Genomic DNA, 6,146 nt, shown 5'->3' on the forward strand with positions numbered 1-6,146 from the left:
ATAAGTTATTGCTATCCTTAAATGTTTCCTAAGTAAACAGAAGTTTACAGCTATTTTCTCTTTCAAGTGGATCATCTGTAATATCTAACCAGACAAACACCTGACAGGTTATGCAAACTCCTTTATAGAGGGTTTATTGGATACCTTAAAATATTTCTTGACTGTTAGTTTCCATATCAAATGAATTAAAAAGTAAATAATAAACATAAAAATTTATTACAAGAAATCCGTGGTAGGTACCAGCATTTCTCTAGGGTATTTGGTAGCAGTTTCTCTCTTCAAACTGACATAAAGTAACAAAGGTATGATTATGAGTTTTGAGGCTGGCCCTGAAACAAAAGCCATTACAAGATGAAAGTAGAGCAGTATTCACAGCTATAATAAATTTTAAAATAATAGAGTAAATAAAGGCTCTTTCTCCTGACACTTGCCACTGCTAAGAGAGACAGCAGCAATAGTCCTAACAGGGAAAAGAAAAAAGGGGAAGGTGCGGGAAGGGAAGGTGCGGGAAGGTGCGGGAAGGTGCGGGAAGGGAAGGGAAGGGAAGGGAAGGGAAGGGAAGGGAAGGGAAGGGAAGGGAAGGGAAGGGAAGGGAAGGGAAGGGAAGGGAAGGGAAGGGAAGGGAAGGGAAGGGAAGGGAAGGGAAGGGAAGGGAAGGGAAGGGAAGGGAAGGGAAGGGAAGGGAAGGGAAGGGAAGGGAAGGTAAGGGAAGGGAAGGTTGGGGAAGGGAAGGGAAGGGAAGGGAAGGGAAGGGATAAAAAAAATAAAAGAAAATAGGAATAGAAAGGTATGTTTCTCTCTGAACAGCACATTGGTTCCTATTGTTTCTCGTGTGAGTTGGAAATACATGGAATCAATAGTATTTTTAGTCAGACACTACTTTCACTCTACAACAAGGTAGAGTGAGGTAGAGGAGAGCTGCATTTCCCTTGTGGCATGTTGGCATTGACACACAATTTTCAGTGTTTGTAGCAGGAAACACCACAGTACCATCCAGAGATGGAAAGCAGACCTCAGAGACTGACTTGAAAAATGTTTTCTTCTAGCAGAATTTTCATTATCTTTTAAACATGTTTAAATTAAACAAATTCTCAGTAAAATGTTGATGGTAAATACCCTGAATTACATTCTTCAAGAATCATCAGCATTTTCCAGCTATGAAGGAATTTTTTCAGCCCAACTACATCTACAGTGGATGGAAATAGATTTTAAAATCAAACAAAGCCTATAAGCAATTTAAAGCAGGTTTTACAGTGACCCCTGCCTGGTCTGTTTTCAATAGATGTACCTCATTAAAGGCCCAGATGACAAGCTTAGGTAGTAAAGTCAATACCTTCAGAGTTGCCCTCAAAATCTCTGTAAGACTTTAAGCTACCACCATTAGCAAAGTGTCTGATATTCTTCCTAAGAAATCAATAGTAAAATGATTTTCCATATTTTCAGGTCCATATTTTCATAGTCCATATTTTCAGGTATCTTTGTCTGAAAATGTGTTGAATCAGTCTGTTATAGGTGTGCAATTTTATCACAAGTAGAAGAGCAGCTTTCCTGATTACTGCTAATGACTGTTGTCAGTAGTAGGTTCCTCAAATGAATCATGTTTGTACACACCAAGATAATATGCTCAAATCTCAATAGTACCAATATGTCAAGTAAATTACTCAGAGCTGCCTGCTTTCCTGAAAGATGGGAAAATATTCCCAAATATCAAAGCAAACCCTGAAACATAAATCAAAATCATCACCCTCTCTGACCTCCCAGCCCACCTCACAAAAAGTCTGCTCATTTCCTGAAACACAAACTGAGAGCAAAATAAACAAAAACAAATAAAGTTGTTTTAATTAATTTTTTTTTTCTTTACTTATTATTGTTGGTTTTTTTTAAGTAAATAAATAAATAAAAGAAAATCCCTGGCCATATCCATAATGTTGACATGTATACTGTGAATATGGTAAAGATTTACAAATACTTCCAATTTAATTGTTACTCTGAAAGAATTATTCTAGTTTTAAAATGTTAAGTAAGTAACTTTCTTTCAAGCTTTCACATTCAGTTCTCAATTCTGTTTTTTTACCCATCAAGCATAAATTACTAATGTAATCTCTGTCTTTTTTTAAGTTTAGTCCTTGTTTAATTTACTGTGTTAACTCTCACCCTACCAGGCTTTAGGCAACTCCAAACTATTTTCTTCAATAACTCGTTTATGCCTGTAGAGGCTTGATGACATTTTCTCTTGAACCTGAGAGTCTTGGCTTGGCACAAGCCACAGTTTCAATAAGTGTTTTAAACCTACACACTTCGTTTTTTAAACCTACACAGTGGCACATTAAAGACACTTACCTCAGAACACAGCAAAATACTGTTCCAAGTGACCCTGTCGATACTGCTATTGCTATGCTTCTGAAATGCCCAAGGTTAACAGGATATAATCAAAACACAGGTCAAGTTGCAAAAACTGTGCTATTTTCTCTTGAACCAGACTGCATTTTTTTTCCATACCAAACAATAGTACTCTCTTTAGTGATAATGAAGCAGATTTTTATTTTCCTGGTACTGAGGGAAGTATAATGGAAAAAATGCTTAATGGAATTTGTTTGAATTTTTAAAAGCATAATGGAAGAAATGCTTATGTCTTCAGAAGTGAATGATGTTTTTCTAAGCTGAGCTTAGAAATACCAAATGTGTATGATTAAAGCACCCTATCCTTTGATTTTTTTTCACAGCTAACGTATTCACAACTGACCTCAGTAATTCCAGTCTCAGCTGGTGTCCTTCAAGACATCTGTGAAATATCTCCAACATCCTCTGAAATCCTGATCCATGCAGCTGTGCAACTGGCTGTTTAGACTTCCTGGTGCTAAGGTTACAACTACTACTTACTTACTGATAAGACCATGAAAAGTAGTTGCTGAGTAATCCTGGGAGAAGTTCAAACACACAAAGAGCCCTCAAAACAGAGAAACACAGAGTAAGGACCTGTATGGATAAGGTCCCCATGCAGAAAAGCCTAGCCAATGTGCTGCATTCCTGGAATTTCAGTGTGGACTTCAGTTGCACAATTACATTTTTTTTCATGTAATGTATTGGTGTTGGAGCTTTTTCCTTTCAGTTCAAGTTTTATTCAAGAGCATTCAACTAGAGATCTAAAAACTATAATGTTCCTAGAAAGCAAAGTAGCCTCTACTTTACTTCGAGATGAGCTCCTGTAGCAAACATACAATCATCTCTCTTGTATTTATATCTGATTTTATTACCTGATGTGCAGACAGCTGCACTGGTTTCCAGTCAGAATATGTATATATGCACCTTGCTTGCACACCTTCTTGCAATGATCATGTTCTTCAGAACTGTGTACAAGACAGAGTTTTAAATGAATAATTAACAATATCCTGTTGCTTCTTTAGCTCAGTCCATGAGGGAGCTGTAACCTCTTAAAGAGGGCCAAAACTCCTTGGTATGTTCTTCATTTCTCTCAGTAAAGGTAAAAGATTAATTTGAGTAAAGTTCTTCAGTAATATGTGACTGGAATATCTTCTCAAGGTACTCCACATAAGGATGTTGGTAGTACTGTCCGTAAATTTCTTATGCCTTAGAAAAATGCTGATAGTAGTGAAGTTTTCAATGAGAAGACTGAATGTTTCAGATGTCCTCAAATAAAATTATTTGTAAAGACATTGCTCCAGTCAAAGAAAATTTTGTTTGCAATCAAAGTAAATGAAAGAATTTTCTACAAAAGGAAGTACTTGAAATAAAGGTAATTTCTCTGAGTGAATGAGAGAACTTAAGATGACACAAGTCCATATAGAATGTATGAAAAACAGGAAATTGCTGCTGTAGGAAATGAAAGTTGGAATTGAGCCCACTGAGGTCAAGAGTGAGGAGAGAACAAAGCTTCACCATTCTTCTCTCTATCTCTTGAATATTCCCCAAGTCTTCAAGGGGACATGCTGCAGTGTAGTGATGAATCTGAGGCAACGGACGAAGTGGGCCAAACTAGATCAACAAATTTAATAACACTCAGGGTTTCCTTCTGGGAAATCTCCAGCCACTTCATAAATCACCATATGAAACTGCAAACTGGCAATGTGATACAGATTGTACAGGAACCAGCAGAAGATCAAGACATGAGAGTGGTATAGAAGCCCAAAAGATAAAGGGCTAATGTGTAGGTCTCAAACACCAATAGCCAGCTGTCAAGCCAGCTGAGGACTGTTGGCAAAACTAGACAGAGATTGATAGTAATAACAAGCTGGGAGAAAGAACAGGATGTGGGGAAAGGGCCCATAAACAGGTAGGGCAGCACCTTCCTATGACAAACACCTTTGTGCAGGCCAGACAGCTCATCAGATGGATCTACGCTGAAACCAGGACTGTTGTTCTCTTTTTCGCTCTTTCTTATTTTTCTCTCTCCCCTTCTCTAATTCCTCTCTCTCTCTCTCTCTCTCTCTCTCTCTCTCTCTCTCTCTGCCTCTCTCACGACTCACCCTAATCCTTGATCCAAAACCCACTGCTGTGTGATTGTATTAGGATCAGGGACTAACATGCCAATTTCCACGCCAAGTGTGTTATTTACTAATAAAACTTTGCAAGCTTTTGCAGACCCTCTGATTTTTGTCATTAATTTCAACCCTGAGCATCTGTGAATCTTTGGTGCTTGCTTTCCCGTAAGGGTGGGACACCACAGGTGTGGATGCAGCTTGTCGTCTACATAAAAGTGGTCTGTCAGGATTATTTCTTCCTCTCTTTTCATTTCAGTTGTTTAGCTTCTAATCCTTATTACAGGATTATTTGTCTAATCCTCTGTAAATCACATATGGAAAAATAACATCACGCTCCCCAACTGACAGCACCTTTGCAAGCTTTGAAATCCCCTTGACGTGCTTGTTTTCCTTCTTCAAAAAACATTTCTCTTTCCGACTTATTTTGTGCCTATTTCTGTGTGTTTATATGCATATGCATGTACACATACATGTTTAAGCACACACCCATATATTTATACATCCACTGCAGGGGCCTGTGTCATCCATTCCTACTGTAAGGTGAGGCTATTCTGACTGTTAAAAAAAATCACCAGTTTAATGAGAAAGAAAAAAAATAAGCCTTTTAAATACAATTGTCTTCCAGTTTCTTTCCACTGATGGAAAGTATATGGTACCTCACAAAGGATGAATTATCTCATGGGCATGACCATCATGAGAATTCTGTGAATCCTATGAATCAGAAAATTAGGTTTGACTCCTTCAGAAAGAAAGAACATTGCAGTATACTTGTATGTTTAGAAAGCACAAGGCAGCTCTTGTGCTTATTTGCTTGCATTATGGTTCCAGACAAGTGCAACCAAAACAGGCCGATTTAACCAAAGCAAAATGCATCCTGAAATATTTAGCAACAGAGCCATAGTAATGCTCTGATATGCCCCTCTCTCATTTCCCCCAAGGAAATACTAGAGTTAACCTAGCTTCTGGGTCTTGATGTTTTTCCACATTTTTGTGGTGAGAGGGAAGGGGATACTCAGTGTATTAATGGATAAATATATATATATATAAAAAACAGATTTTAAAAATATTTAGTTCTCCAACTGAAAAACACACTTCTTATTACCACTAAAATAACCTTGGAAAAGTGTCCTAGTTTGTTAAGAAAACATACAATGAATAGCATTTTCACATGAATATTTGTACTTTGGAATCCTTCCAAAAGGATTATAGATTTCCTATGTTGTAAGTAGTCTTTGCTGGCATCTGAATGACCTTAGCTACTCAGTGGTGACATGAGGAGTCTTGTTGCCTCTCACGTTTAATCACAAGCCCTTTTTTACAATTAAAGAACATAAATTGTATGAAAGCTTCATATGTGCACTTACACAAAACGAAAAGCAGTACATCAGCAGAACAAACTGTCTTTATCGCTCATGGCAGAGTAATGGAGTTGTTGAAAACCACTGAACCCAGATGAGGACAAAGTGCAGCCTGGACTTCCAAAGTAATGTGTGGAGAAAACAAGTTGTCCTTGATGAAGTGTCTGCTTCTAACATCTGCTTCTATGAACTTGATGCATGTGGGGACTGTGGCATCCCTGAACTACGAGCTGCACAAGTTGTCTGCTTACTGTTGGCAGCAGAATGTCTTTATGTCACAGTGTCTTTG

This window comes from Pseudopodoces humilis, chromosome 4 (assembly GCF_049639895.1).
Source record: "Pseudopodoces humilis isolate 2021_Gansu_Grassland_sample_001 chromosome 4, ASM4963989v1, whole genome shotgun sequence".
NCBI classification, from domain to species: Eukaryota; Metazoa; Chordata; class Aves; order Passeriformes; family Paridae; genus Pseudopodoces; species Pseudopodoces humilis.